The 24,907-nt window shown below is 40.2% G+C and overlaps 1 protein-coding gene across 12 annotated transcripts in view; it reads left to right on the forward strand.

Annotated features, from left to right (window-relative positions):
* Chrm3 (cholinergic receptor muscarinic 3) overlaps positions 1-24,907 on the forward strand; it is a 424,602-nt gene that overhangs the window by 240,662 nt on the left and 159,033 nt on the right. Inside the window, exon 5 of one of the 12 annotated variants that reach the window (XM_048812577.1) lies at positions 2,610-2,676. The exons of 9 other annotated variants lie outside the window; for them this stretch is intronic. The gene's annotated coding sequence lies outside the window, so the exon portion shown is untranslated. Of the gene's footprint in view, positions 1-2,609; positions 2,677-16,327; positions 18,304-24,907 lie in introns of those variants that run through there. 2 more of the 12 variants (XM_048812576.1, XM_015495293.2) reach the window with 2 other exon arrangements.

The following is a 24,907-nucleotide window of genomic DNA, read 5'->3' on the forward strand; positions in this document are numbered from 1 at the left end:
CAAAACCCAATTAATATTTTCTTCTTTAAATACACATATTCAGCAGCATACTGGCCCACATCTGTATTTGGCATTTGTACACACAGTAATATGTATCTTAAGAAGAAAATGGTCTTTTATGTTCATTTTAATGAAATTTAGTTTTTCTGTTCACTACTGAACAATATGTATTCACTGTAAAAACTCAGCCTGTCCACAGAAGTCTCAAGAAGAGAACAAAACCCACAAGCAATCCAACTACCCAAATATAATCACTGTTGAGCACATTTTTGAAGGAAAACTATGGGAACACCAACAATTTTAGGGAAAATCAGAGCTGTTGACAAGGACAGAGCATGTAAGTTTGGGGTACAGAGAAACTAGTCCCTAGGAACAGATAGCAGTTGAGGGGGCGGTTTGGGTTGTATAAGGGCAAGGGAAGTGACAGGAGGCCTTAGGAGGGCTCAGAATGCCTTTGCTGGTCTTGTGCCCCTGACTGGGGACAGTCACATGATCTCACTGTTACTGCCTTAGTGTTTGGCCACTTGCTGATGAGAATGTTTCTAAAGCCATTGTGCACCAAGGCCCAGAGACGTGGTGAGAGGCCAAGCAGGACACATGGGAGCCATGTTCCAGAGATGGCACTGAATTCCTTGATGCCTTCCCCTGTGGCACCAAAACCCCCCATCCTGGAGGATATTAAGAGGGGACCAGAAAAACAAGGTGACTAAATTGGACGTCCCTACTTTATGCAGACAGAACTAGAGAGTTATTCATACTCGGGGGCAATTTTCAAAATGACTCTGAAAAAGAAATGACAAACCAAGTTTGTCAGATTCATTTTCTAAAAACAGGCATTAAGAGGTAATTATTGTTTTGTAAAACTGTTCACCATGACAGCCTTGTGAATGCTGTGATGTCTGTACTTGACATTACTGTATAATTAAGGACAGATTATTTCAGATCTTCAGAAATCACTTTCCTATTTCCTCTTAAAGGTCATTATTCCTAAATCATTCATCTAAAGGGAAATATCACCATACTCGAATAGCATATAGGAAAATAGCTTAAAAGTGGGTTTATTTAGATGCTGCTGTAATTTAATTTACAGTTGTGACCCCTCAAAAGCAGGACCATGACCACCTGATGTCCTGACGTTCTGGGATTCTGTACAATGCTTCCTCAACAAGGAATGAAGTGAATTGATCGCCTTTCTTATCTTTTTGGAGGGATAAAATGTATATTGCTCTAAGGCTATTAAATTTATCAGCAGTCTATAGGACTTAAGATGCACTTCTAGTCAAGTATTCACATATTTAGCAAAAGTTGATTTTTCTGAATAAAAAAAGGATATTAACTGGGGCTCGTGCCATTGTTTGGGGAGGAATTCCACTGATTTACCCATCTTATCCCTAGCCATGGAGTCCAGGAACTCACTGCAGAAATACTGACTTCAGTAAACAGTCAGGAGGGGTGACCCTGTCTGCCAGGATCCTCTTGCCCCTCAGAACCTCTTGTGCTACAGAACTAGAAGAGACTTCCCATCAGTTGTTCTTGATGAGTTGATTCATAGGCGTATTCTCACAAACTTAATTCTTTTAGAACAAGTTTTAATGTTATGTGTACATATTAATTAAGAGCTGGAAATAACAGGTTTTAAAAAGAAAACCATTCTTAGTCTTATCACAACAAGTGAACCACACTTAACCTATTGGTATTTTTCTTTGAAGAAATTTTTTCTATGCCTAAGTCTTTCTCACCATAATTTTAATACAATTGCATATGTGATTACTGTGTTTTTTAATTTAATGCATTAAAAGCAGGCTGTGCTTTATTACATACTTTTGTAGAACTCATTGTTGGGTGGTATCAGGTTGAATTGTGTCCCTCCTGAATTCATATTTTGGAGAGAAGTTCCCAATATGATCATGTTTGGAAATGGGACTTTTAGGAGATGATTGGGTTGGATGATGTCACGAGAAAGGAACCTTAGTCCTATAGGATTAGTGAATTTATAAGAAGAGGCACAGAAAAGAGGTCCTGTGAGAAGGCAATAAGAAGGTCACTGTCCACACACACAGTAAAGAGAGCCCTCACTAGGAACTTAATGAGCAAGCATATTGATCTTGGCCTTCCTGCCCTTCAGAACCCTAAGAAAAGAATTTCCATTGCTTAAGCCATCCAGTGTGTGGTATTTTTTATAGCAGCCCCAGCAAACTAAAATAAATTGCTATATCATGAATCACATGCATGTATTATTTTATTACTTCTGATTATTTATACTAATTAGTATAATGAGGATATGCATCTTTATGCATAAAGTACTTTTCCATATTTTATGCTATTTCCTCATGCAAATTTTCAGAAGTGGAATTATTTGATCAAACATAACAGCATTGCTTAAATGTTTGTAAGTTGGTTATACTAAATCATATGCCTAAAGGAAATATAAAAAGTATATTTCTCCTATTTAGCAGTATTGAACATGAAAACATGACCCAAACATGTAGTTCTAAAATATCAGAACTACATTTGAGAAGAGCCTTGGGAGGTAAAGAAAACAAATTTTGGTTTATTTTCTGTTATCTTTCCTTTTTCCCTGCTCTAAGTTCTTATTTTTTCCTATTTAGCAGAATTCTATTTTCCTTCACCCTGGAAGGAAAAAGAATCCTGGATCCCTGTGCCTTCAGACTGCTGGTGCGTACTTGCATGTAAAAGGGCTGATATCTGGCAATCAGATCTCCATAGAGGAAATGCTAGTAACAGCCATCAGGCTCTTTCCTCATCGGCTGTGTCCCTTTCTGCGGGATACCAGTGTCCTCTCCCGTTCTCCGCTTCTGCGATCTTGACATTACACAATGTTAGAATCTTAGATTTGGAAAGAATCTCTGAGCTACTGATGTAACTTCCCATCTAAAGTAAGTTATTCCCAGCCAGGAAAGTATTCCCAGCCAGGGTTCATTTCATCTGGGCAGGAGCACTCTTAGTGACAGGACACTCACCATCTTAACGGGCGGTCTAATTTACTGATACCCACCTCTGCCTGTTGGAAAACTGGCCAAAGGGCAAGTCCAAAATTCTACAGCTTCTCCCATTAATATTGATACTTCCCTCTGGAGGGATCAAGAAGAGAAAATCCAATTCCACTTCCAATTGATAACCCTTCAGAAGCTAGAAAACAGCTATCCCATAAGCCTCTTCCTAACTGATGTTACCAGTTCCTTCCCTGTCCCTTGGGTGATATGGCTTTGAGTTCCATGAACATCCTGTCACATCCAGAGTGTTGTCCATTGCTGGCATGTTCCTGTTAAAGCAGCAGTCCCATACCTCTAGTCTGCATCCTGGCTTTTGGTCTTTGAGTATTTGGGAGAAGATAAAAAAAAAGATCTAAAGGCCTTTATGTCTTTCACTTGCCACATCCTCTTACTCTCAGATGTGTTTGCTCATCTGAGTTACTGGCCGACTTTGGGATGCAATTCCATTTGTGACCTCTGTCTCGAAGGGCAGCTCGCTCCACTGAACGCAATCCTGTGGATCTGAACTGCTTGGAGGAAGAGAGCAGCCAATGTCCTTCATTCCACCCGTGGACTGGAACAAACTTGAGGCTTTTATCAGCTCTTCATACGCTTGACTTTTACTTATTCTTCAAATATCTCTTTGATCATAACTGCAGTTCCTAAGATGATGGCGGACTTCTCATGCTCTCTTCATGGGACGGAATGGACTGCAGAAGGCTTCAGTCTCTATCCTGGTAGCTATCAGGTTCTTCTTTATTTATTCTCTCCAGTGAAAGCTGCCCCTCTTTCCGTTAGGTCGAGGGTTTCACCAGTAATGACCTCTCTCGCCCAGGTGGCTCTTTCCTCTAACTTCTAATCTCCCTACATAACATTACCTGATCGTCTTCCTAAAATATCACATTCATCAAAGTGTTCTCCCAATCTTTTCATGGACTCCAGTTGGAAATGCAGATTCCTCTCTGTAGAGCGCATGTCTCTGTCACCTCACTCCTTCCTAACGGGAGCACTGAAGGCAGCCTGGACTCCCAAAGTCTTAACTACATCTCAGCCTCACACCATTCCTTGCTCATGCTTTCTTCCACCGGGAATATTCTTCTCTTTATCAGCCATCCAAAAATTTATGTATTCTTCAAAGGTCAGATTTTATCCCCGTTTCTCTATGTAATTTATTGACTTAGGTACACATTAATCAACTGAAGTCAGCTCCTTAATGTCAAGGTAATGAGCATCTTGTTATCACTCCCTCATGGCAGCAGTTGTTCGTTTTCTCCTTTGGGGCTGGAGAGGAATTTTCTGGAGAAGGGGAAATGTCATTTAATGCTTTGGCACAAACTACTTTTCCTGAAATAGCACTAAACAGATGGTGAATGCTTGGTAAATATTGCTCTCTGGTTGGTACATTTACCTTTTGAAGGAAGATGGTGCTTAAGTCAGTCACTTATCTTAAAAATTTCAGGTTGAGGGTAACTTTTGAGGCAATTGGCATTCACCCAGCCCTTCCCAACAGTGCTTCTGTAGTACTTCCTGCTTGTCCCCAAAACATGGCTGCCTCGAATGCAGTTCTGCCTTCATAGCAAGGGAACACACTGTATGTAGTTCTTACCATTAAAACTCTGAGTGCAAATTCTCCCCTTGGCTGGATAGTCTCTCTCTTCCTGCTGCTCTGAGCTGGCATTCACAGATGTCACTCTCAACCTGCTTCTTATGCTCTCACTTCTATTCTAGAAAAGTAAGCATTATCTTTTCCCTCTCAGAGTTCTTTTCTTTTCCTACTTTAATTTCATGGGCATAATATTTACAAAATTTTAGTTATAGAATCTCTTGTAGGAAGTCCCTGTCTTAATATACAAATCAGTTTGCATTCATTGGATTATTTTGTTTTGAGTAGTGTGAGAAACGTTTACAAAACTCGTATGTCCTATATCTTTCTATGTAACAAAATCGTTGAGATTCAAATTTAACCAATTTAGCTATACATTTCTCTGGAGACCTGAGTTCAAAGAAAGTACCATGTTGCAAGTAACTACTTCCTATGAACTGATTGGTACTGCACTTCTTCCAAGAATGCTTATTGTCTTTAATAGACAAAATATGTGAATTGGTAGCATTTTGAAGTACTTCCCAAACCCCTCGGTGTCATCCCATTCTTCTATATCAAATATTGTTATAGTTAATTAAAAATTGTACCACCAGACTAGAAATACATGGATTAGACCCATCTTATGCTTGGCCCACATGCTTCCTGCCTGTAAGGAACCCAACATGAGAACACTTTTGCTCTCTTCTCTTGCAATTCTGCATCAGCTCCTGGCTCCTCAGGTAAGGGAGAATGTCCCTATGTGTCCTGGAGATTGCCACCCCCATATACCAAACTCCCTGGACTGAGGGAGTTCACTTCACTGTTGCTAATCTTGAGGACAAAAGCAGAACATGAGTCATTTCCAGGTTCCAGTCACATGTGGGAGGTGTCCTGGGAAAAAAAGACAATTAATGTACATTCATCTGGCTCTGTTGTTTTGAGATGTGTAGAGCATGACCACTGTACACACCTAGAGATCCTTGAAGACAAACAAGTGATAGTGGCTGCTACCTGGTCACTTGTCCTCTTCTTACCCCAAGACATGTGTCCTCTCATCCCAGTTAAAGCAAGCAATTTGATATTCAAACCAAGGTTTAGTTTGATGACAGCATCCTAAGTGTTAAATTTCACATTATCCAGTTTTGGGATAACCTGTTCTCCAAGCTCTAGGTAAAAAAGTACTTAATCAAATTATAATGTAAAGTGAAAGAAAATGTTAAAATGATAATGTCATCCTGTGAGAATTCATTGGTGAATCCACTTGCAGGTTGAGATTGATTCTCTCCTGTCCAAAACTGTTTGCATAGGCAAACTGCCGATATCCATAAAGCTTATTAGAGGGCACTTTATCCAGTTTTGAAGAAATAAAGACAAGGGAGAAACAGATTCTACTCCTGAGAAAAAGAATCTAGTAGTGAAAACAGACATGTGACCAACAATTCAATCAGAGAACAAGCAGAAAGTACATTAATGGAAGGACAGTGGGAACACAGATTTATATGGTAACTGATAAATGCAGCAACATACTTCTTTGCATCAAATTTGTCATTTCAACTGGAAAACATATTTCAATTTATGTATGTTATATAGAAATTATATAAATAATAAATTATACCAACTATAAACCATAATATATGTGTATTATACATGAAGACTATATAATAAATGCAATAAACAGGAATTATAGAAATATAAATTATAATGTAATTTACAACTAAACAATAAGCTATTATTTTGTTCTAAGTAACTTAAAAGATTACTTATAAATTGTTTATCATTTGCTGTTTGCTAATATGCATTTACCCGTTAGGCTTTTTATGAAGGTCACAAAGAGGCTTTATGAGCTTTGTTCATTTTAAAGAAATGTTGGTGGGGGAAGGTTTTTAAATGTCCCATCATGGCTGTTTGGGAAATATTCTATACTGGCTGTGATTTCTGCATAAATAACCTTAGAAATAATTCTGTCCATAAAAGCTGCACATACTAATCAAAAGCAGGCACAAATGTTAAAGTGAATCTTTATCATGTGATAGCTGAGAGGTGTGGGGTAAAAGAATTCAGACCTGGACACAGAAATGCTGAATAAATGGGGAATTTTTTCTTCCATTTAACTGATGGATCAGGCAAAGAATTTTTTGCAGAATTGCGACTTGAATTTTTGTAGTGATGGCAAAAAAGGGGGGGGGGGAATTTGATAAATCAGATTCAGAAAAATAGAGATCTTAAAACACCACTGAGAAGAAAATGCGCAAACAGAAGTGTATTTAGCTTCTTATCACAGAAGCAGTAACATGGGTCACAGCAACGTTCTCCCAAAGATGGGGCCCTCTTGTGGGATTCAAGTCATGAATGGAATGAATGCCGAGTCACTTCTTTTGTGCCACATCAAGAGCAGAGCCAGGAGGAAGAGGTACCCCCGCCCCAAGACTTGCCTTATCTCTTGGAGGAAGATAACGTATGTATGTAAGGAACAACAATGCAGAGGAAGATATATTAATATTTATAACATACAAATAAAGTGCTGGAGGGAGCTCAGAAGAAATAAATGGACTCCAGCTGGGGATATGGCAGAAGAATTTATGTGGAAGTCGTTTTTGGACTAATCGTAAGTGATGATCAGAAATTCTATGGGTACTCATGAAAAGGAAAGGCACTCTAGATAAATTTGCAAAAGAAAAAAGCAAATATTGGGGGAAAGCAAAGAGTCTTCTCTAACTGCAGTAGTTCTCATATGGCCCTTTTCTATAACTTATATTGCCTTTGCTTCTCTCAAAAAACTTGAAAACTTCTACTCTGCAGAATGTGTATGAGTTTGCTGGGGCTGCTCTGACCTGGTAGCACAGAATGAGCAGTTTCAGCGACAGAAGGCTATTGTCTTGCAGTTCTGCCAGCTGTGAGCCCAAGGTCAAGGTGTTGGCAGGGTTGGCACCTTCTGAGGTTTGGGAGGGAGACCTCTCCACTCTCTCCCAGTTTCTGTGGCTGCCAGCAGGCCTTGGTGCTCTTTGGTCTGCAGGTGTGCTACTCCAACCTCTGCTTTCATCCTATGGTGTTCTCCCCCATCCATGTCCAGGTCCCCCTTTTCATAAGGACACTGGTCATGTTAGACTAGGGCTCATCCCAGTGACCTAACATTAACTTGATGACCTCTATAAAGACCCTTTCCTGTAAATATGAGGCCACATTCTGAATACACAGGGTTAGGACTTCAACAGATCTTTATTTCCTGAGGAAGAAGGAGAAAATTGACCTATGAGAGTATGTAAAAAAGAAAAAAAAATGGGGGTTTTAAGATAGATACATATATATATATCAAGTATCCATGGCTCAAAATAAGGAATTTAGACATTCTAGGCAATGGAGCTCCATGGCCAATAAGTAAGGGGTGATAAAATAATCTTGGGATACTATATTAGCTTTTATGTGCAATAGGGTACAAAGTTGTGACATAAATAAAAGAGGTAAGTGAGAAATAAGAGAAAAAATTAGAATTAACTATTTTAAGTCTAAGATGAAGAACAGAGACGTCCAAAGATGATGGTTATTACTTATTTATTTTAAATGACTTATTTTAAAATTATTTTGTAAATTACTAAACATTTTATGTATTTTGTGTTTATGAATAATTACATAAAAATCATAAGTAAGTCATGATAAATATAAACAATAGCAAATGTACTATATATTATATATGATGACTGTAAAAAATATAATAAATAGCAATTATAGTTCTAACTCTTTAAATATAAGCTGCTACATTTATTACTCTACATAACTTTAAAGTTGATTTATAAATTATTTATTATTTGTTAAAAGATGGGAGGAAAACTTTTATTCAACTTCAAAGAGATGAGAAAGCCTCTGGACATAGCAAGGATACTCGGCCACTGAGTATGAAGCCCAGTCCCTGGGCCATACAGGGACCGTGTCAAACCCTGTCTTCTGGGGCATCACCTGTCTTCTGGGGCTTTAGCAGGGGCAGGATTTTCTAGCCATGGAGCAGAACTTGGAGGAATTCCAGCACCTTCCTGAAACTCAGCATCTCAGGGCCCATGCATCTCACACCCATGCACCTGTACAAGCGAAGGCACATGGAAGCACACCCTCACGTGTGTGCCTGGCCACTAGGAGGAATTTCCAGGAAAACATGAAATGCAAAGTGGTATCATTCACTTCCATGAGCAAGGTGACCGCAGACGTGACAGTAGGATGACATACACCCTTTGGGGTCTGGCAGGCCGCCTGGCTCAGGCTCCACACAGTATTTTTCCCATGCTATGGACAAATGAACTCATCTTACAAACTTTAATCAGCACACTGAATTCGTGGAGGTAAACACAAGCGGCAGCTATTTGGAGCATTAGTGGAAATGAACTACGTCAAGAGCACAGTGTGTGAAGCATATTCCTTTCATTATCGTGAATTCTAACTTTAATAACAGAAGATTCCAGATGTTTCTCTCCATTGGTTTAAGCATGTGCTTATGTCCAGACTAACTTGCTTTTTATTCATTATCTGAATGATTAAAAAAAAAAAATCAGAATCTCTATGTTAAAAAACCCACAGCTCCCCTTGGCCTGTGGTTGATTGACAAACTGGTAATTGTCGTTGGGGTGAAGTTTCCTTCAAGTCTCTGAGTTCTATAACCTGGAGGTTCTGAATAATGAGACATCTGTTTTGGAAGTGAACAAAACCCACACTTTCAAGTGAATGCATCAGGGTCTGTCAGGAGGAAACTTAAGGAACAATTCTAAACTTTTATGCAAACTCAAGATATAGGGTAGCAAAGGCAAAGACCCGCAGCAGCACAACAGCCGTGGTTTTGAAATAGGGCATAAATAAACATCTTCCTTGTTTCCACTTCTATTGTGTTTTTTTGTACTCAATAATTCTAATAGACATTTTCTGGGCAGCAAAGTATGCCAGTAATTATTCTGTTGAGGATCTGGAAAAGAAAACAATAATTAAATACCTTCACTTATCCTACTTTATCCCTGACTCTGTAGCTAAACTTGAGCATGCATTGAAAATAAACATACCTTGAGATGCTTAATTTAGAAATGGACTGCATACCTTGGCCTTGAAGCAGACTTTTGGACTGATAGACATTAATTCACTTATGAATACACTTTAGGAGTTGTGAGTACTTTTTGTTGGTGTTCAGACATTTCCTTTGAGTTTGACAGTGAAGGTTAGTGATTTGATTGAGTTGCCTTTTAGAGAGGCCTCCTCACCCTCTCTGAGGGAAGAAATGTTCCACTCTTCAAGCTAACTAACAACACAGCTGGTTTGGGGAGTGTCCCAGCCTCACTGGATCAAGGGAAATTCCAGAAACCCTGGGGCAGGCCCTGCCCCCAGTACCCAGGCTCAGGGTGGGTAGGCATGAAGAAAGCTGCCAACCACTTGCTAGACCACTAAGTTCTCTGTCCTCCCTTTTTTCTTTTAGTCTATCTCTGAGGTGGTAAACGCATACTATGGAATATTTCATCAAAAAAAAAATTTGTGCTGCTCCTTAAAGGTGGGTAGTAACTAAATGTATTAATCCTGCAATGTGGGAGAGGGTGGGGCCTGCAGGATGTTTGAGATTACATAATAGCACTTATTCTCTTGACTAAACCATTTCTCAGTGGTCTCTCCATCTTGCTAAGTGCCAACAATGGCGCTCCAGTGATCCAGACCAAAAGCCTTGGGCCCTTGAATCTGCTCTTCTTCCAGCTCCCAATTGCGTTCAGCCACACTCTGGTCAGCTCTGTAGAGATGCTGACAAAGGCTCTCCACTTTCACTGCCCCAAGCTTGCCTGACTCCTGCCAGGACAGCTGCAGATTTCTAACCGCTCTCCTGCTTCCTCAAGGGAGCCTCTGCCTCTCTGTAGCCCAGCAGCTGAAGTGGTATTTGAAAATGCACTTCTCTGTTCAAATCCTCCAAAGCTTCCCTCTCTTTCCTTACCTGAGAGGATTTCCGCCCATCCCACAAAAGCATCACTCCACCTCCAGGTCAGGTACTCTAAACTCCTCACCTTGCTGTGGTTTTCTCCACCTCAGCATTCACTTACCTTTACTCTAAAACTTCACAAGTTTTTTTTTGCGTGCCTGGCCACACAAAAATATAGGCCCCATCCAGAAAAAAAGACTTTGTGCAGGTTACTTACTATGCTATGCCCAGTTCCTAGCACATAGTAAGTCTTCAGTAACTGCTGATTAAATTCTAAGTTTGTTTTAACTGTTTTACATTTTTATTTGGAGTTTGGAATCTGTAGGCTCCAGGGTGCCCCTGCTGACTCCTTGGGGGATAAAGCAAGTTCAGATTTATTCTCTTCTTGCCATCTGTCCTCAGTACTCAAAATAATCCCCCTTACAATCCCTTTTCATTTTTTAACTCAGGGAAATGCAGTTGCCCTGTGCTGAAATCTTAACCATCAAAGGTGCTACTTGCCCCACTGTATGGGCTGTTCTGCAGTCCTGCAGGGGGTGTGATCTCCACGCCTCTCTCCGTCTCAGTGATGCTTTAGCACCTAGGCCCATCACTTAAGCCATTTGCAATTTTCCTGAACTATTTTCTTTGGAACTTGATGAGCTTAAGTAATGATTTATGAAAAATTGGGGGATTCCGGAGATGAGGAATCAAACACAGCAAATCTTCCCCCAAGTCCTCTGTCCACTACCACTTTGCCTCTGTCTCTGTCCACCTCTGTTTCGCTTCTTAAGGCTGAAGATCCCTCCCCAGAGCTCCCTCAGGATACCTGGGTCAGGCTCCATGGGCTCTCAGCTTTCCTCCCTAGCCAGCTTACTCAGAAGAGCTTTCAACAAAGGACGTTCCCTTTAAGAGAACTCTTGACGACCCGAGAAAGAGAACGGGTTTTATTTTTTTTTTTCATCTGAACTACACATGCATCTTTGTCATGAGCATAAGATTAAGAATTTGTAGGTGTTTAAGAAATACTTTTGTTGACTGTCATTGTCTGCTATCTTGGTCCTTGACCAGTTTCAGGTAACTCTAGAAGCTTTCCATTTCTGTCCTCCTTGGTTGAGATTAGAATGACTTCATTGATCTGTGAGCTATTTTAATTCTCATTTTGCCCTTTACAGGATTCTCTTCTGATCAGAAGAGGGAAAAAAGATTTGTGTGAAAATCATCTCTTACTTTGAGAAAAATATTTTTATAAAATAAGTTAAATACTTTTTAAACTGGAAATATCAGGATTCACCTTTGAGTCTTATTAGGACATTATACCAGTAGGAATAAGTAGTTGGAATGAATGAAAACCTGGGGCCTCTGGAATTTGTGAAATTCTTGGCTACTGAAAATATCCTGCATTTTAAGAAGTGCCCCTTGGCAGAGCTTAGGGGAACACAGCACCATGCCACCTTCCCTCCCTCACTCCAGTGGCAACCACAAAGACTACTTCCCTTAAGAATCTGGGAACGGTGATGAATCTATTTGGAAAGACTGTATTTGTGAACCTCAAAGCACTGGTAGATGAGAACCCCCAATGGGTACGTGGTTGAGTGGTCTGTGGTGGACAGACCCCACCCTGGATGGTGGAGATGCCCGTGATCCTGGGGTGCTGTGATCATGACGCCTCCAAGGTAGAACTTGGCCATGAAGTAAAAGGACATATCTTTGGCCTTTCATTCACTCGTAAACACACGCATTATACAGTGACGCGCCAATCAGAGATGTGTTTGGCCTTCTAAAGCACCTTTAAGTCCTTGTCACTGGTCCAGAAGCCAGTGCCTAAAAAGGAAGCGTGGGAGCAGCACAAACACACCCGCTGAGCCCGGGCACAGCCTGCTTCTGCAAAGATTGTGTAAACGTACTTCATGGGCATCTCTGTGTGGCAACAAGAGCATAAAATACCTTACGTGAGCTATCTCCATTCTAGGAGGTGCCCTACAAAATACACTGAGCCTTGTGCTGGGAGTCAGAGCCCTGAGTTTCAGGCCCGGCTATGCTGGTCACTGTCTACAGAGACACAGCCAAGTCACTGCTGGGCTCCCCGTGTTGGTTCTTCATCAGTATATGTGGGTGACACTGTGCGCCCTATAATTAAACACTATTGCTCTTTCTCCACATCACAACTGTGCCTGGCCCGTTGCTCTGTGAGTACTTCTTGAAAGATGAAGACAGGTTTGCTCTGGGGATAAAACAAAAGAATAAACAGATCTAGCTCCAATAAAATTTGAAATTATTAATGTGATTATAATCATATTATAAATACTGCATTACTGAAGGCTCATTACATAATCCACAGTTTGCATAAATACCAACACCACATTTTTAAAGACTTCCTCTATGATGCATTTGGTTTTTCTGTGAGTCCAGGAACAGTTCCCTATGGACAAGCATTTACCTATTTATTCTGTTACATCAGCCAAAACTGGCTGACCCTGTGTCCCAGTTTGCCAGAGACTTCTATAGTTTGCTGTTCACTTATGCTGCCCTGGTATAATTTCTAGTATCATCCCCTTTCATGGACAAACTTTCCCCGGTTTGGATGATAAATTTTATGTTGACCCCATTTAGGCATAAATATTGGTGCTCTACTATATTCTTTATGGAAGAGACACAAAAAAGCATAAAAGCAGAGAAATGAATATTGCTTCTGAAGACTTTAAATCCTGTCTTTAAAAGCATCTGTCTTCTTCTATGAAGATAACTCATGTGCCTATGCCTAATGAGCACTGCAGGAGATTTTGCGATGGGGAATTTGAGCTGGTCAGGAATGCTCAGCCACAGTTTCAGCAAGGAAGCTCCAGCTGAGCTGAGATCAGAAAGATAAGTGAGAGTTATGTAGGCGAGGAGGGTTAAAAACAGAGGCAGTAGGTGTCCATCAACCCGTGAATGGATAAAGAAAATGTGGTATATATACACAATGGAGTTTTATTCAGCCATAAAGACAACTGAAATTATTATGGCATTTGCAGGAAAATAGATGGAACTAGAGACCATAATGTTAAGCTAAATAAGCCCAGCACAGGAGGCCAAGGGTCTTATATTTTCTCTCAGGCAGAAGCTAAAAAGGAAAACGGAAAACAAAGGTGGGAGTGGATCTCCTAAAAATCAAAGGGGAATCAATAGAGGAAAGGAACCAAGGGGTAAGGAGCAGGGAAGAATGAGGGAAATCTGGGGAGTGATATTGGCCAAATTATATAGTTATATTGTGTGCATGTATGAATATGCAACAACATCAGTATGTACAACTGTAATGCACTAATTTTAAAAAATGAGGAAATTTTTTAAAAAGAGGCAGAAGACAGCTTGGGTCAAGGCCCTGTGCTGGGAGAGAGAAGGGCACAGGGCTGGGAGGGAACAGAGAGTCCAGAACTTGCACACACAGCACAACAGGAAGGAAATGAGGCTGCAGAGGTAGGTCAAGAGAAAGGAAGGGCATTGCAGTGTTTTAAGCCAAGAGTCACAGGATCAGAATTGTGCTGGTGCATATCAGCTCAGCTAAGTAGTAAAGAGTAGACGAAGAGGGGGAGACTCGGAGAAGGCCAGGTGACAAGGGGGAGGCTGAATTTGATGAAGTTGCATTTTGGGGTTCCTGGCCTCTTGCACCATCTAAATGGACAGGAGATGCGAGTGACAGGTGGTGATGTGTGTGATGAAGTGTTCCAGCAACGCAAGCCACTGGCTTGGAGTGAGGCTTAGTTTAAATCAGTGCACAACAAAGAGACATGAGGGGAGGCTAAGGAAGGAGTCCTGGTCGCCCTCGTGAAAAGGTGGGCAAGTGAGGAAAGATGGCCAGGAAGGTAAGGGGAAGTTAGGAAATGATGACAGCCTAGAGCTCTGGCAAGAAAGCCTTGGAAGGAGGGAGTGGCCAACAGTATCAAATACCACAGATTAGTTAGTAAAACCTGAAAAAGTAGCCTTTAGAGATATCATCTGGGAGGTTACTGATTACCTTGGCAATATGACCTCGTGCAGAACCGGTTGGGGCTGGAGGCATGTTGAGATTGGTTAGGGGTGAGGACTGCGCACACACTACCTTTTCAAGTAGTTTAAACAGGAACAGGGAGACAGAGGGCAGCAGAACTTAAGAGCTAAGAGGCCAGACGCAAGGCTCTTTGTCAGTGTTCTTACTCTGTGTGCCTTGAGCATGCTTGCATGCTGTGGTGTTCTGATAACCCGGGGCTCTGGGAAGATCAAAGCCCTGATCTGTAGCCTTCACAGATGACCATGGTGTAAATACTCCCACCGTGGCTGAAGTCAAGCTAGCCATGTGACCTCACTGAAGGCAGATTTGAGGGGGAAAAACCTAGAATCAGCCACCAGCTCCAGGGCACTGCTGCCCAAAAGGCACTGGGGTGGGGCACAGGTTGACAGTTTGCGTGAGAAATGGTACAACCAATAGAACAGGTAAAGAGGGGTCTTGAACAAAGGTGGAAGAATTAGTGTTGGGAAGGAAAAAAAAAAAGTCCCCTCCAATGGGTTGGGTGGGAAGAGGTAGGTTGGAACAAATTCATAGTGAGGAGAGGAGGTCCAGGGAATTCTGTCTTCATTTAATCAGAAGGCAGTTCATGTCAGAACACAAAGGAGATGGGTTGCTGGGCAGTGTTGGGGTCCTGGGATGTTGGAGACCAGGTATTTGCAGCAGCACCCATCTATAGAATCATATGGATTTATCTAGAACCTAGCAGCTCAGGCATAGGAGCACAGAAGTAAAATGATTGCAAAGGGACATTACATTAAGCACCAGGATCTTGGGCTGGATATAACCACGACTTTAAAAAGTCTCTGTGGAATGTGGAAGGCCTTGCTGGATCCCAGGTATTCACAGACATGAGATATGGCTGGACAGGTGAATGTAGAAAGAGAACTTTTCTTTCAAAAGTGAAGAAATCCTATATTAAAGTTGGCCATGAAGTGAGCTAGCCTGAGGGTTCAGAGCTGGCAGGGATTAAGAAGAAACCCTACACTTGAGAAGATACGAGTAGATGCAGGGAAGAGACCAGGTGCCCCTGGGTGGAGAAGGGAATGTACTTTCTCTAGAGTTGAGACTCACAAAATGATTTTGGCTTATTTGCATGTGAGGGTTTGGCTTCGTTTAGATTTGTTTGTTTGCTTTCATTTTAACCATTTACAAAAACATGTTTGAAGAGTACATGTTTCTGATTACAGTTATGGCATGACACATTAAGGAATAACAATTGAAATGTCCTGGGCACCAGAAAAACATTTGGCATTCTTAATCACTTTTGCTTTGCTTGATAAAAGTTACTGTGGGCATGTCCTCCCAAAACGAAGTTCAGGTGTAAAATCTGAGATGAATCATGAGCTTCTCAAATAGTATTTTTGGATTCATTTCTCACGCACAAAAGATTGGGATCCTGAATAAGGCTCCTGTCCTAAAACTGCATCCTTGCATAGGAAGGACCCTCAGGCAGTTACTGGCCTTGAGTACAACTGGTTGTGTTGACTTCTGTGTTTGGGGACTAGAAAAGTATAGAACAGGACCTCTAAATAAGGAGTCATGGTGACATCACTGTCTCGGAGGGGGGTTGGGGCTACTTCTGTGGTAGAAGTTGAAATAAATTTCTTAATATACAACCCCATTATCATTGGAAAATCCTAATACAGGATGGAAGAGGTACCCCCATGTGCTCACACACACATTTTTATCATTGTTGCGTTAGTCAACAAGGACTGATGTGATTGCTGGTGGTATCCATCAGTTAGGGATGGCAGTTCATTTCTTGAGTCTGAGCAGTAAACTACGTGGTAAGGTTCTTGGGTGCCAGGGGTCGGGGTTGGTGGGTATTGTATCATTTGATTTGTCAACATACAGTTTATTCTTTTAAGCTGCCTGTCATTTCTGGATTAACCATTGTCCAGGAAACTCACCCACACCAAACAAAGGAACAGTTCCCTTCCTTGGGTTTTATCCTTCCTCCTTGAAAGCTGACATTCCTCGAGGCCATGTCCCCAAGTGACTTGTCCTGCCCTAGCTAGATGGAAATAATCTGTACCTAGCTCTAGAGTTTATCAGACCACCTCTTCTCATGCCAGGTCAGTGTGCAGAGGGTAGAATAAGATACATCACAATAGGAAAGTTGAGTTTTCTGCCTTTCTACTTCATTGGAAACATAATTTTGACTGTGACAAGTAAATGGCATAGGTGCAGGGGAAAGAGTAGCAACCATCATGTTGTTTTGGCAGAATTCTCATGTTACAGTATCAAAAAAATGTCAAGAAAGATGACGGCAAGGGTTATAACATCCCTTGCAAATAACAGCAAAGCTCTAATCAACTGATATTCAGACAAGCACAGGACTGAAATGAAACCTACCAGCGCAAAATATCACAAGTGGTTCATTGAACACTGCACAGAAGGTAAATGAAGTGTGTATTTTCCAATCCCAACTGGAATTTTAAGTGAGTGGAATGGAATAAACTCAGTTTGGAATTTGAAATAAATTCAGCTTGGAATGTGTCTTGAGACCAAAGTTTACATAAGAGTTACACAAACCTCTCAGCATGAAGCATGAACAAGGTGGAATGTTCTGGCATCCCAGAGTCTGATGGGGACTCCTGCAGGACCAGGGCACAGATACTTCATCAAGGGCTATTTGTTTCTAATTGGGGAAGAAAATGCAGACGTTTATATAAGATGCTGGGTCTGGAGTGGGATCCACCTGGTACGTGGAGTTGTGTACACTTTCTTAGACATGGCATTTCTAGTTGAGTGTCACCAATAAAATATTTTCATCAAATTTCCATTCTTCTTTCTCTTGATGCCTGCTTCCATAGTTCTAAGGAGTGTCATAGATCATACTCACCACAACTGATTAGTGCAAATGAGAAGTGGTTAGAGAAAACACAGGGACAGAGTAAACTGGAAGGAATTCAGAAGAAACTACTCATAGCAATTGTTGCCAGAGTTCTCTTCTTAAATTATATGTTCTCATCAGCTAGTAAGTTTGTAGGGGAATCATAAAGAGGAGAAGCAATCAGTAATGAACACCGCATCATTTTTGAAGGTGAGTTTGAGGTCATGTAAAGAGACTTTTAAAATGCAAAGTTGAAAAACTCATGTATTTCTTAGAAACTAATAAATACTGGATTTACTTGGGGCTCCAGGGATCTGCAAGGTGCTAGACTTCATAAAAGGAGATCGTCTGTATGTTAACTCCATGGAAGAGGGAGATAACATGGAACAGAGGAGAACCCAGAAGGGTGTGGGGCTGAGGAAAGGGCAGTCCTAGCAAGGGCCTGAGGTACCAGTAGTGATGAAATGCTGAGCTGGGGACTGCAGGACATGTGGAATTGATGGTCAGGTTCAGTGGTGAGCTTGTTCCAAGTGCACAGTTGGGTTTGGGGTGAAGGGGATGGTCGTGGTAGTGGAATTAGTCCATTCTACTGTGTCACACTTTTCCACTTTAAACAGTAGCTTGTGATTATTTAGCCCACATTTGCATTCAGGTAAAACCAAGATAATTTAGCAAATATTTGCCTTCCTGGCAGTGACGGACCTGCCAGCATTACAGTTTCAGGGGCAGTTCTATAATGTTTACCGTTTCCACTGCCTAGAGCTTTCTGTATATTTATCCCTGGATTAGACTCAAAGTAAGCTGATTTTATCAAGCCACGGGGTAATTCTAACCATTTCATCTGGCGATTTTAGTATTGCATTGTTGCAGCTGACCCGCATACATAAGGAATTACCGGGTCAACAGCTCGTGGAAATGTCTTTTCACTGGGAACACACTTTCAGCATGTCTCCATTGAAGGTAAGTGAAAAAGAAGAATTGCATGGTCTACTTGAATGCTAATTTTAGACAAATGAAGATGGGATTTCAGGCATGGCTTGTGTGTATCTTCTAAAACGCAGTATAGCTGGGATATGGCTCAGCGGTAGAATGCTTGCTCCACATGCATAGGGCCCTGGGATTGTTCCCTAGCACTGGAAGAAAAAAAAAAAAAAAAAAAAAACTTAAAATGTAGTAGAACAGCGACTCAGTGTAGAAACAAGAGGTCTTTTGAAGAACAACTGAACAATCAGATGAAGCAACCGTGTCCTTCAAACCACATCCTTCCTGTTGCCTGTGGGAAAGGGGTGGTATTTGTGTTGAGCTCTGAGCACATGCAGAATAGATCTGTATGTATTTCCATAAATAAAAGAACATTGTATATGTGTTTGGCACCTGGAATGGCAAGAGAAGTTGATTGCTTCTGAAAATTTTTTCCAACTCAAGGGTCAGTAGAATTTATAAGCAATGAACTATGAACCAGGCACTAAAAAATACATATTTAGGATACCCACGACAGCACTAAGTTTGAAGAATAGCACTGAGACCTGAAAATTGTGTTTCATCTGTCTTAATGTTCTATTTAATGTGGTTCCCGAGAAGGATTTAACACATGTCCACCCTGCAGACTAATGACTGTGTGGTCGTAACATTTGGAGATACTGCCTATTGCCTAGATGAGAATAATCTAGGAAGTATCATATATAAGCATATGTTCTGTCAAAACTAAAAACCTTGTCTTATTTTTTTTTCTGTTTATGTTGTTCACATCATGTTCATGCAGTCGCAGGCAGTTCATGATTTTGTCATTTAATCAGGAACAAAGTAGCACCCTCTCTCAAAAAAAAAAAAAAACAAGAAGTTTAAAGTATTAATAGTGTTTAAAATTAAGTTTGTATTATTAAAACAAAATAGTAAAATTCTCACACCACTCAGCTCCAGGCTTCCTATCTTGCAAATAGCTACTGAGCGAAGAAAGAACTAAGCACAAGTCTATTTTAAATGCCTCTGGTATTTTCAAACATTTAACCCCAGACTCTTATTAAAGGGCTTTCCCTATCTGTGTAAATCTGGGAAATTTATATGTTTTTTTTTTAAGTTTTCTGCTAAGTTGTTCTCCAGAATTTACACATAAATTCAGGAATAGGCATAAATTAAAAAGAAGACAGTTAAGTAATTCATGCTGGAAACTATGCACATGGCTTTGCCTCTATACATGTGATCAAAGTGCTTCACCTTTTGAATAAGGAAAATAATCACAAGCGATAGCCACTGGGGCTTAAGTACACTTTTTTCCAGCATGAGCAAAACTTCCTTTGAGCAACTATGGCAGGAAGTATTTTGTTGAGAAGCAAGATGCATTTTTAAATGTATTTTTGCTTAATTTGTACTCAACTGAAATTGATTTGAGAACATATATTTATTTAAGCAATGATCTACATAATTTATGACATGAGCATTATGTATTGTGAAGTTTTAAGTAATCACGATTCTATTTAAGAGATTCAATCAAAGGTAGGCTTCACTGGAGGACTGGACATGTGTCAAAAGTCCAAACTGTAATTATGCTCTCTCTCAGAAAACCCATGAGTTTTAGTTCTTAGACATGATACTGTGAAAGTGTTCCAGTCTAATTCTGTGAGTAAAACCCTCTGTAGAGGGAATGATGAATAGAGAGGAGAGATCAGCAGTAGTCTGGGAGGAATGTCCTTTTCCAGTCCACCATTCATTAGGAGTCACCTCTCTTCCCATCTTAAATGGATCTGCTTAGATCTGAATCCCAGGTGTTTCAGAATCAGGTAAACAAATTTAAATGATAGACATGACATTCAACTTTAGGCATGGCATTTCTATTGAGGAATCATTAATGTTTTGGGGGCTTCTAAAACATAATAAAGAATGTATGCCCTATAGATGACATAAGTGTATTTCATTAACAGGCAGTACAAAGTGTCAAGCTGAAAGTCAGAGGAGGAGTTTATATTTTAATGAGGTACAGAGAAACTGTGTTCATAAAAGACTAAAAAGGACTAAAAGAAAAGTCTTGTATATATTTTCAGTCCAAATGAAGACATTGCATTGAAATGGTTCTGACACTGAAAATTTCTCATGCGGTAACCAATATGTGTTATCTTCCTACAGTATGGGAAGCTCCAAATAAATGTTAAGCATGCAATCCGGTTGGGGATTATAGGCACCCATGTTTTATATGCTCTCACAAGACAACAGGAGAAAAGCACAAACAAGACACTATAACAGCATGGCATGAAAGAATAAATGTTGCAGAAGGTGAGGGAGGGGAGCCAGATCCAACGTGGGAGATTTCCATGACAATGAAGTATTTTTTTTAATAGACTTTAAAAATGGGTTAAAGTTTGTTCCTTGTTGAGAAAGTAAGGATGGGTATTCCAGACCATAAATCCCTATAAGGAAATGAAAAATAACTAATTTACCAACTCACATTCAGCTTTTGGTTCAATGGACAAGCATTTAGATACAATGCAGTTTATTTGATCTTTTCCTGAATATATCATTCAATTTCTTTAATGTGCCAGCCAAACCCCGTGAAGCAATGTAACTACTTGATTTTGCCGGATGACTTATAAAGATGTAGTCACATGGAAAAAGCTAAAAGGATCGACTGAAACCAATTTTCTTCCACTCTAGTAAAATGTGACTGTTTCAGTCAAGTCAACTACACAGATGACAAAACAAAAAGACCCTGGCCGCCATGTTTCTCTGTGCCTGCCCATGACCACATGTGCCTGCCCACTGGTGGGCGTCTAGTTAGCTACAGAAGCAGCTATAACTTCTGTCTTATCCCCATAAGTATTTTTCGTACCAGCTTACAAAATCTTTTTTTTTTTTTTTTGCAGTTTAATACCTAAAGGACACAAATACCTGTGCCTAAAGCCATATATTCTAGCCTTGGCATCATTGCCTACTGGATTTGTGACTTTGGTTATTATTTGACATCCCTTAGTCTTAGTTTTCCTTCACTGAATCATCACTCATGAAGCTCATCAAACAACACAAATGCGTTTTCCTTTTCCACCATGCAAGTATATCCGAATTAAGAATCTTTGTTGTGTTATACAAATAATGAATTCTGTTTGGAGCTAAGTTAATCAGTCCAGGGTGGCATTAATAATGAACATTCACCTGGGATTTCTTTTTTCCCCTAAGTTAGCTATACATCTATTGTAGGAACATTCATAAATGATTGTACTTTATTGAATAGCATACTTCTTTCACTTGGTTTTCATAAATTTGAGCATGTTCCAAGATAGATTTGTGTGTGAAACAATCACAGACTATAAAAAATTAAAAGGGAAATAAAGGTTATGCTAGGGTTGGTTATTGTCACCACTCTATTACTTTGTTTTGCTGATAAGCTCACAGTTCCTTATGGGTGAACATAGTGTGTCTAGATTGGCTCTTGGAGTCAGTAGCCACTCATGAATGTGCTCAATATCCTCTGCTTTCTCACAATGATTTCCTCTGTGTAAGGCAAGAAATCCTGATGTTGGAATGTCAATGAACTCTTCCATTTATTTATCTATAGGCCAGGTGTCAGCACTCATTTACTTGCCAGGAATGCTAAATAACATGAAATAGTTCAGTTTAGTAAGCATGAAACAGTAAAGAATTTCTATAGATTCTCTACCATCAGAAAAATAAAGGGAAAATAAATGCATTCTAAAATAAATTAATTCCTTTAATTTTTAAAAGTGTTGCTGTCCATTTTTCTTTGGAATATCTATCATGTTTTCCTTAACAGAGAAAATATGAACAGAATTTGATATTGCCTTAATTTGTATTTACTACTTTCAACTTTATCTTTCAAGTGAATAACAGGACAATAAGGCTCAGAAAATCCAACAACTTAGGCAAGTGTCTATAAAGCTAATACGGTGGTTATGAAACTCTACAGCTACAACTGATAATAAGAAGTGCTCTTGTGTCTTAAATAATCCCTGTGTGCCATGCACTTGCCTGCACTTCCAGGGCCCCATATTGCCACTCCAAGATGTAAGGTGATTGCATATGGTCCCCACCCTGGAGGGAAAGTGTCTGAGACATTTCTGGAGTTAGATGGGGAGTCACCATGAGTCCTAGTGGTGGGCTGGACCCATCATGGCTTGGGGGCCTCCTCTTCTCACTGTTTAGCCTCCAGTGATTCTGAAACTTGAAGATGAGGCCACAGGGTCCAGGCCAGGAGCAGTTTGCATCCTGGCAGCACCAGTTCCACTGAGTGCCAGGTTGGGGAACCTGCCAAAAATGCAGGGGCTTTCACCACAAGAAGTCAGGAAACAAATTCCACTTTATGAATGAGTCTATCTTGGCCCTCAGCTGATGTTCACTGAAGCCAAGCTGCACAGCCTCTCTTACTTTCATATATGGTTAAAACCCCACAAATCTGCCCCTTTGTTTCTGTCCAAATCAATATTGACCCAAAGCCGGAAGCCTTGCCTTTTTTGCCCATGTTGTAGAGGCTGAACCAAAGTCTACTTGTCAAGAATGTTGATTTGCGAGGGCATAAACACCTCTGGGTCCTTAAAGCCCTCCCACAAGCACAGAAGTGCCTCTTGAGCATTTAGTGAGACTAGGGAGATTCTTCCTATGCAATCATTTGTGGAGCAGACGTAACAGACAGGACCCAGGACCCAGCAGAACACGGATGGCTCTAACACTGCAAAAGAGTTCTTTTCAGTGTTCTTCCAGTTGAGCTGTTTTTTTTGTTTTTGTTTTATCTTTTTTTAATCAGTATGTATGGCAGTATTTAAGAGTTAATTGAGAACTAAGAAGGAATAGACATAAGTCCAAACTTTGCCATCTAATTGTGTGTGTGTTTTGGAAAGTGACTAACCCTACCAGACTAGTTCTTATGTTTGTAAGATGCTTGTGTTGGTAGGATTCATTGAGAGCGTACATGTCAAGTCTTAGCACAGGGCCCACTACCCAGAACACAAGTAATAAATTCTAATGATAGAAGAGTTTGGGATCATGACCCCCTGATCTGACTTTTTCTCCTTGTGGATATTTCAAACATGCCTCAGAGAGAGCTCCCTAATCTTTCCTCCCCTGATCCATGCTATTTTTGTGTGTCAGATTCAACCTTTCACCAAATCATTGAAGCTAGAAATTCTAGCTGCTTGCTCTTTTTTGCCTCTCTTCCATATCTAATCATTACCAAGACCTAATGCTCGTTCTTAATTGTACTCTCTTTTCTGCGTTCTTATACCAGTGCCTTATTTTAGGCCTTTACTGTCACTGGATCTGGTGATTGCAAAAACTCATTTCATCTTCTTGCATTCGGTCTTGCCTCACGTTCCGCACCAGCACCAGCAGCATCGGGCTTGCTCCGACTCTCTTCCTGTCAGGCGGAAGCATGTGGCTAACCATCCTAGGATGGACTCCTCTGTGATGGAGCTACAGCTTTCTACTCCAACATAATTTCCTCCAACCACCTACTTTGCACTTAGGAAGGTATTAGTACATGCCTACTTTAAAATCATAAAAATTTTTAATTAAAAATTGTAGCTCCACCATTGTCTGAGGAGCAATGGTGGTGTATTTCTCTTTGCTGTGGTGGTTAAAACCAGGACCCTTCACCAAATGGTGACATTCTTTGTTATTATCATAGGGCTTGGGAAACTAAGAAAAATTTGATGTCAGTGAGTAATAGGCCATTCATTTCTGAAATATTGTGAGCACAACATCCCAGGTAAGCAAATACATATATAAATTAAAAGTGAATAGATGCTTCTACTAAAAATAGATGCAGTGAAGATCGTTTAGAATAATCCCACCTTGTGCAGTATGATCAAGTGGTTTTTTCTTCTTGTTACTATGTCAGTTGTTTATATGACTGCTCTTAGTTATTATGCCAAATATTTCACTCAATTTGTATGTCAACTATTTCAAGACAATATTCCCTCACCTATTAGATTTTAAACTTCTTGACAGCAGAGGATTGTCTTATTAGTTTGCTTAAAACAGGGCAAAATACTTTGTCACTCTTCTGTAAATGCTTGTTCATTGACCGATGGCTAGTTCAGAATTTTGAATTGTTTAAGAATAGCAATGAGAATTTTATTGCGTGGCTGCATACTTTATAAAGACTCCTTGCCCTGAAGTCAGGTCCAGAATTTGCAAACTATTTGAAGCAGGTTAATGGAGATTGGGGATAAAAAGACCAGTGGTTTGAATTCAAGTGAGTAAATGCATAGCTTAATTATTAAGATGTGCACATTTTTCTGACTTTAAAATGTGTTAAACAATATTATAAAATATTACTAAAAAGTGTATAGTTTAAATGCCTTTACTTTCTCCCCATTTATATAGTCTAGCACAGGGGTCACAAGCCACATCCTTCAGGTAAAATTTGGCCCACTCCTTGCCTTTTTTTTTTTTTCTTTTTGTTTTTTTTTTTTATTGTTGGTTGTTCAAAACATTACATAGTTCTTGATATATCATCTTTCACACTTTGCTTCAAGTGGGTTATGAACTCCCATTTTTAGCCCATATACAGATTGCAGAATCACATCAATTACACATCCATTGATTTACATATTGCCATACT

Source organism: Marmota marmota, unplaced genomic scaffold (genome assembly GCF_001458135.2).
Source record: "Marmota marmota marmota unplaced genomic scaffold, marMar, whole genome shotgun sequence".
NCBI lineage: Eukaryota > Metazoa > Chordata > Mammalia > Rodentia > Sciuridae > Marmota > Marmota marmota.